This window comes from Lepisosteus platostomus, chromosome 3 (genome assembly GCF_059453375.1).
Source record: "Lepisosteus platostomus isolate fLepPlt1 chromosome 3, fLepPlt1.hap1, whole genome shotgun sequence".
NCBI classification, from domain to species: domain Eukaryota; kingdom Metazoa; phylum Chordata; class Actinopteri; order Semionotiformes; family Lepisosteidae; genus Lepisosteus; species Lepisosteus platostomus.
The window spans coordinates 56084124-56098133 of record NC_142613.1 but is presented as its reverse complement, the minus strand read 5'-3'; positions in this window follow the sequence as shown (position 1 = coordinate 56098133).

Below are 14010 nucleotides of genomic sequence, written 5' to 3'. Positions count from 1 at the left end.
CAGAATTCCAGCTGCAGTTGACCCAACAAGAAATACTGGAAATGTCAAGCAGATTCAGTGCAGATACACTGAAGGTGCTTTAAAGCATTACATTAAATGTTTCTGACGAGTTTGGAGTCATTTGGGTATCTTTTTGAACACAGCATGTGAAGGCAAGGTTTTGGATTGGTTTAATACAAGTGCCCGAGCTAGGGTTAGGGTTAGGGCTTGAATGAGAAGTAGACATTTTCTGATGCCGTTGGTGTGCTTTTGGAGGCAGTTGAAATGCAGGAAAAGTGTTGTTTTGTTGTTTCCTTGACGACAACTTTTGGCCCACATTTGTCATTTTTGCTAAGCCGCGCGGCTGTCGCTCAAAAATGCCAAAATTTTCAAATACACTTTTTAGATGCTAAACTCTTTCTGTTTTTGTATTGGAATCCAAATAAAGTGATACTTTTAGCCAAACTTTAGTGGAAATTGTGATGCTGACCCCAATATGCCACAAATCATGTTTATTTCACGCAGAATTCCAGCTGCAGTTGACCCAACAAGAAATACTGGAAATGTCAACCAGATTCAGTGCAGATACACTGAAGGTGCTTTAAAGCATTACATTAAATGTTTCTGACGAGTTTGGAGTCATTTGGGTAACTTTTTGAACACAGCATGTGAAGGCAAGGTTTTGGATTTGTTTAATACAAGTGCCCGAGCTAGGGTTAGGGTTAGGGCTTGAATGAGAAGTAGACATTTTCTGATGCCGTTGCTGTGCTTTTGGAGGCAGTTGAAATGCAGGAAAAGTGTTGTTTTGTTGTTTCCTTGACGACAACTTTTGGCCCACATTTGCCATTTTTGCTAAGCCGCGCGGCTGTCGCTCAAAAATGGTCAAAAATGACAAAATTTTCAAAAACACTTTTTTCATGCTAAACTCTTTCGGTTTTTGTATTGGAATCCAAATAAAGTGATACTTTTAGCCAAACTTTAGTGGAAATTGTGATGCTGACCCCAACATGCCAAAAATCATGCTTATTTCACGCAGAATTCCAGCTGCAGTTGACCCAACAAGAAATACTGGAAATGTCAAGCAGATTCAGTGCAGATACACTGAAGGTGCTTTAAAGCATTACATTAAATGTTTCTGACGAGTTTGGAGTCATTTGGGTAACTTTTTGAACACAGCATGTGAAGGCAAGGTTTTGGATTGGTTTAATACAAGTGCCCGAGCTAGGGTTAGGGTTAGGGCTTGAATGAGAAGTAGATATTTTCTGATGCCGTTGCTGTGCTTTTGGAGGCAGTTGAAATGCAGGAAAAGTGTTGTTTTGTTGTTTCCTTGATGACAACTTTTGGCCCACATTTGCCATTTTTGCTAAGCCGCGCGGCTATCGCTCAAAAATGGTCAAAAATGACAAAATTTTCAAAAACACTTTTTACATGCTAAACTCTTTCGGTTTTTGTATTGGAATCCAAATAAAGTGATACCTTTAGCCAAACTTTAGTGGAAATTGTGATGCTGACCCCAATATGCCACAAATCATGCTTATTTCACACAGAATTCCAGCTGCAGTTGACCCAACAAGAAATACTGGAAATGTCAACCAGATTCAGTGCAGATACACTGAAGGTGCTTTAAAGCATTACATTAAATGTTTCTGACGAGTTTGGAGTCATTTGGGTAACTTTTTGAACACAGCATGTGAAGGCAAGGTTTTGGATTTGTTTAATACAAGTGCCCGAGCTAGGGTTAGGGTTAGGGCTTGAAGGAGAAGTAGACATTTTCTGATGCCGTTGCTGTGCTTTTGGAGGCAGTTGAAATGCAGGAAAAGTGTTGTTTTGTTGTTTCCTTGACGACAACTTTTGGCCCACATTTGCCATTTTTGCTAAGCCGCGCGGCTGTCGCTCAAAAATGGTCAAAAATGACTAAATTTTCAAATACACTTTTTACATGCTAAACTCTTTCTGTTTTTGTATTGGAATCCAAATAAAGTGATACTTTTAGCCAAACTTTAGTGGAAATTGTGATGCTGACCCCAATATGCCACAAATCATGCTTATTTCACACAGAATTCCAGCTGCAGTTGACCCAACAAGAAATACTGGAAATGTCAACCAGATTCAGTGCAGATACACTGAAGGTGCTTTAAAGCATTACATTAAATGTTTCTGACGAGTTTGGAGTCATTTGGGTAACTTTTTGAACACAGCATGTGAAGGCAAGGTTTTGGATTTGTTTAATACAAGTGCCCGAGCTAGGGTTAGGGTTAGGGTTAGGGCTTGAAGGAGAAGTAGACATTTTCTGATGCCGTTGCTGTGCTTTTGGAGGCAGTTGAAATGCAGGAAAAGTGTTGTTTTGTTGTTTCCTTGACGACAACTTTTGGCCCACATTTGCCATTTTTGCTAAGCCGCGCGGCTGTCGCTCAAAAACGGTCAAAAATGACAAAATTTTCAAAAACACTTTTTTCATGCTAAACTCTTTCGGTTTTTGTATTGGAATCCAAATAAAGTGATACCTTTAGCCAAACTTTAGTGGAAATTGTGATGCTGACCCCAACATGCCACAAATCATGCTTATTTCACGCAGAATTCCAGCTGCAGTTGACCCAACAAGAAATACTGGAAATGTCAAGCAGATTCAGTGCAGATACACTGAAGGTGCTTTAAAGCATTACATTAAATGTTTCTGACGAGTTTGGAGTCATTTGGGTATCTTTTTGAACACAGCATGTGAAGGCAAGGTTTTGGATTGGTTTAATACAAGTGCCCGAGCTAGGGTTAGGGTTAGGGCTTGAATGAGAAGTAGACATTTTCTGATGCCGTTGCTGTGCTTTTGGAGGCAGTTGAAATGCAGGAAAAGTATTGTTTTGTTGTTTCCTTGACGACAACTTTTGGCCCACATTTGCCATTTTTGCTAAGCTGCGCGGCTGTCGCTCAAAAATGGACAAAAATGACAAAATTTTCAAAAACACTTTTTTCATGCTAAACTCTTTCGGTTTTTGTATTGGAATCCAAAATAAAGTGATACTTTTAGCCAAACTTTAGTGGAAATTGTGATGCTGACCCCATTATGCCACAAATCATGCTTATTTCACACAGAATTCCAGCTTCAGTTGACCCAACAAGAAATACTGGAAACGTCAAGCAGATTCAGTGCAGATACACTGAAGGTGCTTTAAAGCATTACATTAAATGTTTCTGACGAGTTTGGAGTCATTTGGGTAACTTTTTGAACACAGCATGTGAAGGCAAGGTTTTGGATTTGTTTAATACAAGTGCCCGAGCTAGGGTTAGGGTTAGGGCTTGAATGAGAAGTAGACATTTTCTGATGCCGTTGCTGTGCTTATGGAGGCAGTTGAAATGCAGGAAAAGTGTTGTTTTGTTGTTTCCTTGATGACAACTTTTGGCCCACATTTGCCATTTTTGCTAAGCCGCGCGGCTATCGCTCAAAAATGGTCAAAAATGACAAAAAATTCAAAAACACTTTTTTCATGCTAAACTCTTTCGGTTTTTGTATTGGAATCCAAATAAAGTGATACTTTTAGCCAAACTTTAGTGGAAATTGTGATGCTGACCCCAACATGCCACAAATCATGCTTATTTCACGCAGAATTCCAGCTGCAGTTGACCCAACAAGAAATACTGGAAATGTCAAGCAGATTCAGTGCAGATACACTGAAGGTGCTTTAAAGCATTACATTAAATGTTTCTGACGTGTTTGGAGTCATTTGGGTAACTTTTTGAACACAGCATGTGAAGGCAAGGTTTTGGATTGGTTTAATACAAGTGCCCGAGCTAGGGTTAGGGTTAGGGCTTGAATGAGAAGTAGATATTTTCTGACGCCTTTGCTGTGCTTTTGGAGGCAGTTGAAATGCAGGAAAAGTGTTGTTTTGTTGTTTCCTTGACGACAACTTTTGGCCCACATTTGCCATTTTTGCTAAGCCGCGCGGCTGTCGCTCAAAAATGGTCAAAAATGACAATATTTTCAAAAACACTTTTTTCATGCTAAACTCTTTCGGTTTTTGTATTGGAATCCAAATAAAGTGATACCTTTAGCCAAACTTTAGTGGAAATTGTGATGCTGACCCCAACATGCCACAAATCATGCTTATTTCACGCAGAATTCCAGCTGCAGTTGACACAACAAGAAATACTGGAAATGTCAAGCAGATTCAGTGCAGATACACTGAAGGTGCTTTAAAGCATTACATTAAATGTTTCTGACGAGTTTGGAGTCATTTGGGTAACTTTTTGAACACAGCATGTGAAGGCAAGGTTTTGGATTGGTTTAATACAAGTGCCCGAGCTAGGGTTAGGGTTAGGGCTTGAATGAGAAGTAGACATTTTCTGACGCCTTTGCTGTGCTTTTGGAGGCAGTTGAAATGCAGGAAAAGTGTTGTTTTGTTGTTTCCTTGACGACAACTTTTGGCCCACATTTGTCATTTTTGCTAAGCCGCGCGGCTGTCGCTCAAAAATGGTCAAAAATGACAAAATTTTCAAAAACACTTTTTTCATGCTAAACTCTTTCGGTTTTTGTATTGGAATCCAAATAAAGTGATACTTTTAGCCAAACTTTAGTGGAAATTGTGATGCTGACCCCAACATGCCACAAATCATGCTTATTTCACACAGAATTCCAGCTGCAGTTGACCCAACAAGAAATACTGGAAACGTCAAGCAGATTCAGTGCAGATACACTGAAGGTGCTTTAAAGCATTACATTAAATGTTTCTGACGAGTTTGGAGTCATTTGGGTAACTTTTTGAACACAGCATGTGAAGGCAAGGTTTTGGATTGGTTTAATACAAGTGCCCGAGCTAGGGTTAGGGTTAGGGCTTGAATGAGAAGTAGACATTTTCTGACGCCTTTGCTGTGCTTTTGGAGGCAGTTGAAATGCAGGAAAAGTGTTGTTTTGTTGTTTCCTTGACGACAACTTTTGGCCCACATTTGTCATTTTTGCTAAGCCGCGCGGCTGTCGCTCAAAAATGGTCAAAAATGACAAAATTTTCAAATACACTTTTTACATGATAAACTCTTTCGGTTTTTGTATTGGAATCAAAATAAAGTGATACTTTTAGCCAAACTTTAGTGGAAATTGTGATGCTGACCCCAACATGCCACAAATCATGCTTATTTCACGCAGAATTCCAGCTGCAGTTGACCCAACAAGAAATACTGGAAATGTCAAGCAGATTCAGTGCAGATACACTGAAGGTGCTTTAAAGCATTACATTAAATGTTTCTGACGAGTTTGGAGTCATTTGGGTAACTTTTTGAACACAGCATGTGAAGGCAAGGTTTTGGATTGGTTTAATACAAGTGCCCGAGCTAGGATTAGGGTTAGGGCTTGAATGAGAAGTAGACATTTTCTGATGCCGTTGCTGTGCTTTTGGAGGCAGTTGAAATGCAGGAAAAGTGTTGTTTTGTTGTTTCTTTGACGACAACTTTTGGCCCACATTTGCCATTTTTGCTAAGCCGCGCGGCTGTCGCTCAAAAATGGTCAAAAATGACAAAATTTTCAAAAACACTTTTTTCATGCTAAACTCTTTCGGTTTTTGTATTGGAATCCAAATAAAGTGATACTTTTAGCCAACCATTAGTGGAAATTGTGATGCTGACCCCAACATGCCACAAATCATGCTTATTTCACACAGAATTCCAGCTGCAGTTGACCCAACAAGAAATACTGGAAACGTCAAGCAGATTCAGTGCAGATACACTGAAGGTGCTTTAAAGCATTACATTAAATGTTTCTGACGAGTTTGGAGTCATTTGGGTAACTTTTTGAACACAGCATGTGAAGGCAAGGTTTTGGATTGGTTTAATACAAGTGCCCGAGCTAGGGTTAGGGTTAGGGCTTGAATGAGAAGTAGACATTTTCTGATGCCGTTGCTGTGCTTTTGGAGGCAGTTGAAATGCAGGAAAAGTGTTGTTTTGTTGTTTCCTTGATGACAACTTTTGGCCCACATTTGCCATTTTTGCTAAGCCGCGCGGCTATCGCTCAAAAATGGTCAAAAATGACAAAATTTTCAAAAACACTTTTTACATGCTAAACTCTTTCGGTTTTTGTATTGGAATCCAAATAAAGTGATACCTTTAGCCAAACTTTAGTGGAAATTGTGATGCTGACCCCAATATGCCACAAATCATGCTTATTTCACACAGAATTCCAGCTGCAGTTGACCCAACAAGAAATACTGGAAATGTCAACCAGATTCAGTGCAGATACACTGAAGGTGCTTTAAAGCATTACATTAAATGTTTCTGACGAGTTTGGAGTCATTTGGGTAACTTTTTGAACACAGCATGTGAAGGCAAGGTTTTGGATTTGTTTAATACAAGTGCCCGAGCTAGGGTTAGGGTTAGGGCTTGAAGGAGAAGTAGACATTTTCTGATGCCGTTGCTGTGCTTTTGGAGGCAGTTGAAATGCAGGAAAAGTGTTGTTTTGTTGTTTCCTTGACGACAACTTTTGGCCCACATTTGCCATTTTTGCTAAGCCGCGCGGCTGTCGCTCAAAAATGGTCAAAAATGACAAAATTTTCAAATACACTTTTTACATGCTAAACTCTTTCTGTTTTTGTATTGGAATCCAAATAAAGTGATACTTTTAGCCAAACTTTAGTGGAAATTGTGATGCTGACCCCAATATGCCACAAATCATGCTTATTTCACACAGAATTCCAGCTGCAGTTGACCCAACAAGAAATACTGGAAATGTCAACCAGATTCAGTGCAGATACACTGAAGGTGCTTTAAAGCATTACATTAAATGTTTCTGACGAGTTTGGAGTCATTTGGGTAACTTTTTGAACACAGCATGTGAAGGCAAGGTTTTGGATTTGTTTAATACAAGTGCCCGAGCTAGGGTTAGGGTTAGGGCTTGAAGGAGAAGTAGACATTTTCTGATGCCGTTGCTGTGCTTTTGGAGGCAGTTGAAATGCAGGAAAAGTGTTGTTTTGTTGTTTCCTTGACGACAACTTTTGGCCCACATTTGCCATTTTTGCTAAGCCGCGCGGCTGTCGCTCAAAAACGGTCAAAAATGACAAAATTTTCAAAAACACTTTTTTCATGCTAAACTCTTTCGGTTTTTGTATTGGAATCCAAATAAAGTGATACTTTTAGCCAAACTTTAGTGGAAATTGTGATGCTGACCCCAACATGCCACAAATCATGCTTATTTCACGCAGAATTCCAGCTGCAGTTGACCCAACAAGAAATACTGGAAATGTCAAGCAGATTCAGTGCAGATACACTGAAGGTGCTTTAAAGCATTACATTAAATGTTTCTGACGAGTTTGGAGTCATTTGGGTATCTTTTTGAACACAGCATGTGAAGGCAAGGTTTTGGATTGGTTTAATACAAGTGCCCAAGCTAGGGTTAGGGTTAGGGCTTGAATGAGAAGTAGACATTTTCTGATGCCGTTGCTGTGCTTATGGAGGCAGTTGAAATGCAGGAAAAGTGTTGTTTTGTTGTTTCCTTGACGACAACTTTTGGCCCACATTTGCCATTTTTGCTAAGCCGCGCGGCTGTCGCACAAAAATGGTCAAAAATGCCAAAATTTTCAAATACACTTTTTACATGCTAAACTCTTTCTGTTTTTGTATTGGAATCCAAATAAAGTGATACTTTTAGCCAAACTTTAGTGGAAATTGTGATGCTGACCCCAATATGCCACAAATCATGCTTATTTCACGCAGAATTCCAGCTGCAGTTGACCCAACAAGAAATACTGGAAATGTCAAGCAGATTCAGTGCAGATACACTGAAGGTGCTTTAAAGCATTACATTAAATGTTTCTGACGAGTTTGGAGTCATTTGGGTATCTTTTTGAACACAGCATGTGAAGGCAAGGTTTTGGATTGGTTTAATACAAGTGCCCGAGCTAGGGTTAGGGTTAGGGCTTGAATGAGAAGTAGACATTTTCTGATGCCGTTGCTGTGCTTTTGGAGGCAGTTGAAATGCAGGAAAAGTGTTGTTTTGTTGTTTCCTTGACGACAACTTTTGGCCCACATTTGTCATTTTTGCTAAGCCGCGCGGCTGTCGCTCAAAAATGCCAAAATTTTCAAATACACTTTTTACATGCTAAACTCTTTCTGTTTTTGTATTGGAATCCAAATAAAGTGATACTTTTAGCCAAACTTTAGTGGAAATTGTGATGCTGACCCCAATATGCCACAAATCATGCTTATTTCACGCAGAATTCCAGCTGCAGTTGACCCAACAAGAAATACTGGAAATGTCAAGCAGATTCAGTGCAGATACACTGAAGGTGCTTTAAAGCATTACATTAAATGTTTCTGACGAGTTTGGAGTCATTTGGGTAACTTTTTGAACACAGCATGTGAAGGCAAGGTTTTGGATTTGTTTAATACAAGTGCCCGAGCTAGGGTTAGGGTTAGGGCTTGAATGAGAAGTAGACATTTTCTGATGCCGTTGCTGTGCTTATGGAGGCAGTTGAAATGCAGGAAAAGTGTTGTTTTGTTGTTTCCTTGACGACAACTTTTGGCCCACATTTGCCATTTTTGCTAAGCCGCGCGGCTGTCGCTCAAAAATGGTCAAAAATGCCAAAATTTTCAAATACACTTTTTAGATGCTAAACTCTTTCTGTTTTTGTATTGGAATCCAAATAAAGTGATACTTTTAGCCAAACTTTAGTGGAAATTGTGATGCTGACCCCAATATGCCACAAATCATGTTTATTTCACGCAGAATTCCAGCTGCAGTTGACCCAACAAGAAATACTGGAAATGTCAACCAGATTCAGTGCAGATACACTGAAGGTGCTTTAAAGCATTACATTAAATGTTTCTGACGAGTTTGGAGTCATTTGGGTAACTTTTTGAACACAGCATGTGAAGGCAAGGTTTTGGATTTGTTTAATACAAGTGCCCGAGCTAGGGTTAGGGTTAGGGCTTGAATGAGAAGTAGACATTTTCTGATGCCGTTGCTGTGCTTATGGAGGCAGTTGAAATGCAGGAAAAGTGTTGTTTTGTTGTTTCCTTGATGACAACTTTTGGCCCACATTTGCCATTTTTGCTAAGCCGCGCGGCTATCGCTCAAAAATGGTCAAAAATGACAAAATTTTCAAAAACACTTTTTACATGCTAAACTCTTTCGGTTTTTGTATTGGAATCCAAATAAAGTGATACCTTTAGCCAAACTTTAGTGGAAATTGTGATGCTGACCCCAATATGCCACAAATCATGCTTATTTCACGCAGAATTCCAGCTGCAGTTGACCCAACAAGAAATACTGGAAATGTCAACCAGATTCAGTGCAGATACACTGAAGGTGCTTTAAAGCATTACATTAAATGTTTCTGACGAGTTTGGAGTCATTTGGGTAACTTTTTGAACACAGCATGTGAAGGCAAGGTTTTGGATTTGTTTAATACAAGTGCCCGAGCTAGGGTTAGGGTTAGGGCTTGAATGAGAAGTAGACATTTTCTGATGCCGTTGCTGTGCTTATGGAGGCAGTTGAAATGCAGGAAAAGTGTTGTTTTGTTGTTTCCTTGATGACAACTTTTGGCCCACATTTGCCATTTTTGCTAAGCCGCGCGGCTATCGCTCAAAAATGGTCAAAAATGACAAAATTTTCAAAAACACTTTTTACATGCTAAACTCTTTCGGTTTTTGTATTGGAATCCAAATAAAGTGATACCTTTAGCCAAACTTTAGTGGAAATTGTGATGCTGACCCCAATATGCCACAAATCATGCTTATTTCACGCAGAATTCCAGCTGCAGTTGACCCAACAAGAAATACTGGAAATGTCAAGCAGATTCAGTGCAGATACACTGAAGGTGCTTTAAAGCATTACATTAAATGTTTCTGACGAGTTTGGAGTCATTTGGGTATCTTTTTGAACACAGCATGTGAAGGCAAGGTTTTGGATTGGTTTAATACAAGTGCCCAAGCTAGGGTTAGGGTTAGGGCTTGAATGAGAAGTAGACATTTTCTGATGCCGTTGCTGTGCTTATGGAGGCAGTTGAAATGCAGGAAAAGTGTTGTTTTGTTGTTTCCTTGACGACAACTTTTGGCCCACATTTGCCATTTTTGCTAAGCCGCGCGGCTGTCGCACAAAAATGGTCAAAAATGCCAAAATTTTAAAATACACTTTTTACATGCTAAACTCTTTCTGTTTTTGTATTGGAATCCAAATAAAGTGATACTTTTAGCCAAACTTTAGTGGAAATTGTGATGCTGACCCCAATATGCCACAAATCATGCTTATTTCACGCAGAATTCCAGCTGCAGTTGACCCAACAAGAAATACTGGAAATGTCAAGCAGATTCAGTGCAGATACACTGAAGGTGCTTTAAAGCATTACATTAAATGTTTCTGATGAGATTGGAGTCATTTGGGTAACTTTTTGAACACAGCATGTGAAGGCAAGGTTTTGGATTTGTTTAATACAAGTGCCCGAGCTAGGGTTAGGGTTAGGGCTTGAATGAGAAGTAGACATTTTCTGATGCCGTTGCTGTGCTTTTGGAGGCAGTTCAAATGTAGGAAAAGTGTTGTTTTGTTGTTTCCTTGATGACAACTTTTGGCCCACATTTGCCATTTTTGCTAAGCCGCGCGGCTGTCGCTCAAAAATGGTCAAAAATGACAAAATTTTCAAAAACACTTTTTTCATGCTAAACTCTTTCGGTTTTTGTATTGGAATCCAAATAAAGTGATACCTTTAGCCAAACTTTAGTGGAAATTGTGATGCTGACCCCAATATGCCACAAATCATGCTTATTTCACGCAGAATTCCAGCTGCAGTTGACCCAACAAGAAATACTGGAAATGTCAAGCAGATTCAGTGCAGATACACTGAAGGTGCTTTAAAGCATTACATTAAATGTTTCTGACGAGTTTGGAGTCATTTGGGTATCTTTTTGAACACAGCATGTGAAGGCAAGGTTTTGGATTGGTTTAATACAAGTGCCCGAGCTAGGGTTAGGGTTAGGGCTTGAATGAGAAGTAGACATTTTCTGATGCCGTTGCTGTGCTTTTGGAGGCAGTTGAAATGCAGGAAAAGTGTTGTTTTGTTGTTTCCTTGACGACAACTTTTGGCCCACATTTGTCATTTTTGCTAAGCCGCGCGGCTGTCGCTCAAAAATGCCAAAATTTTCAAATACACTTTTTACATGCTAAACTCTTTCTGTTTTTGTATTGGAATCCAAATAAAGTGATACTTTTAGCCAAACTTTAGTGGAAATTGTGATGCTGACCCCAATATGCCACAAATCATGTTTATTTCACGCAGAATTCCAGCTGCAGTTGACCCAACAAGAAATACTGGAAATGTCAAGCAGATTCAGTGCAGATACACTGAAGGTGCTTTAAAGCATTACATTAAATGTTTCTGACGAGTTTGGAGTCATTTGGGTAACTTTTTGAACACAGCATGTGAAGGCAAGGTTTTGGATTTGTTTAATACAAGTGCCCGAGCTAGGGTTAGGGTTAGGGCTTGAAGGAGAAGTAGACATTTTCTGATGCCGTTGCTGTGCTTTTGGAGGCAGTTGAAATGCAGGAAAAGTGTTGTTTTGTTGTTTCCTTGACGACAACTTTTGGCCCACATTTGCCATTTTTGCTAAGCCGCGCGGCTGTCGCTCAAAAACGGTCAAAAATGACAAAATTTTCAAAAACACTTTTTTCATGCTAAACTCTTTCGGTTTTTGTATTGGAATCCAAATAAAGTGATACTTTTAGCCAAACTTTAGTGGAAATTGTGATGCTGACCCCAACATGCCACAAATCATGCTTATTTCACGCAGAATTCCAGCTGCAGTTGACCCAACAAGAAATACTGGAAATGTCAAGCAGATTCAGTGCAGATACACTGAAGGTGCTTTAAAGCATTACATTAAATGTTTCTGACGAGTTTGGAGTCATTTGGGTATCTTTTTGAACACAGCATGTGAAGGCAAGGTTTTGGATTGGTTTAATACAAGTGCCCAAGCTAGGGTTAGGGTTAGGGCTTGAATGAGAAGTAGACATTTTCTGATGCCGTTGCTGTGCTTATGGAGGCAGTTGAAATGCAGGAAAAGTGTTGTTTTGTTGTTTCCTTGACGACAACTTTTGGCCCACATTTGCCATTTTTGCTAAGCCGCGCGGCTATCGCTCAAAAATGGTCAAAAATGACAAAATTTTCAAAAACACTTTTTACATGCTAAACTCTTTCGGTTTTTGTATTGGAATCCAAATAAAGTGATACCTTTAGCCAAACTTTAGTGGAAATTGTGATGCTGACCCCAATATGCCACAAATCATGCTTATTTCACGCAGAATTCCAGCTGCAGTTGACCCAACAAGAAATACTGGAAATGTCAAGCAGATTCAGTGCAGATACACTGAAGGTGCTTTAAAGCATTACATTAAATGTTTCTGACGAGTTTGGAGTCATTTGGGTAACTTTTTGAACACAGCATGTGAAGGCAAGGTTTTGGATTTGTTTAATACAAGTGCCCGAGCTAGGGTTAGGGTTAGGGCTTGAATGAGAAGTAGACATTTTCTGATGCCGTTGCTGTGCTTTTGGAGGCAGTTGAAATGCAGGAAAAGTGTTGTTTTGTTGTTTCCTTGACGACAACTTTTGGCCCACATTTGTCATTTTTGCTAAGCCGCGCGGCTGTCGCTCAAAAATGCCAAAATTTTCAAATACACTTTTTACATGCTAAACTCTTTCTGTTTTTGTATTGGAATCCAAATAAAGTGATACTTTTAGCCAAACTTTAGTGGAAATTGTGATGCTGACCCCAATATGCCACAAATCATGCTTATTTCACGCAGAATTCCAGCTGCAGTTGACCCAACAAGAAATACTGGAAATGTCAAGCAGATTCAGTGCAGATACACTGAAGGTGCTTTAAAGCATTACATTAAATGTTTCTGACGAGTTTGGAGTCATTTGGGTAACTTTTTGAACACAGCATGTGAAGGCAAGGTTTTGGATTTGTTTAATACAAGTGCCCGAGCTAGGGTTAGGGTTAGGGCTTGAATGAGAAGTAGACATTTTCTGATGCCGTTGCTGTGCTTATGGAGGCAGTTGAAATGCAGGAAAAGTGTTGTTTTGTTGTTTCCTTGACGACAACTTTTGGCCCACATTTGCCATTTTTGCTAAGCCGCGCGGCTGTCGCTCAAAAATGGTCAAAAATGCCAAAATTTTCAAATACACTTTTTAGATGCTAAACTCTTTCTGTTTTTGTATTGGAATCCAAATAAAGTGATACTTTTAGCCAAACTTTAGTGGAAATTGTGATGCTGACCCCAATATGCCACAAATCATGTTTATTTCACGCAGAATTCCAGCTGCAGTTGACCCAACAAGAAATACTGGAAATGTCAACCAGATTCAGTGCAGATACACTGAAGGTGCTTTAAAGCATTACATTAAATGTTTCTGACGAGTTTGGAGTCATTTGGGTAACTTTTTGAACACAGCATGTGAAGGCAAGGTTTTGGATTTGTTTAATACAAGTGCCCGAGCTAGGGTTAGGGTTAGGGCTTGAATGAGAAGTAGACATTTTCTGATGCCGTTGCTGTGCTTATGGAGGCAGTTGAAATGCAGGAAAAGTGTTGTTTTGTTGTTTCCTTGATGACAACTTTTGGCCCACATTTGCCATTTTTGCTAAGCCGCGCGGCTATCGCTCAAAAATGGTCAAAAATGACAAAATTTTCAAAAACACTTTTTACATGCTAAACTCTTTCGGTTTTTGTATTGGAATCCAAATAAAGTGATACCTTTAGCCAAACTTTAGTGGAAATTGTGATGCTGACCCCAATATGCCACAAATCATGCTTATTTCACGCAGAATTCCAGCTGCAGTTGACCCAACAAGAAATACTGGAAATGTCAACCAGATTCAGTGCAGATACACTGAAGGTGCTTTAAAGCATTACATTAAATGTTTCTGACGAGTTTGGAGTCATTTGGGTAACTTTTTGAACACAGCATGTGAAGGCAAGGTTTTGGATTTGTTTAATACAAGTGCCCGAGCTAGGGTTAGGGTTAGGGCTTGAATGAGAAGTAGACATTTTCTGATGCCGTTGCTGTG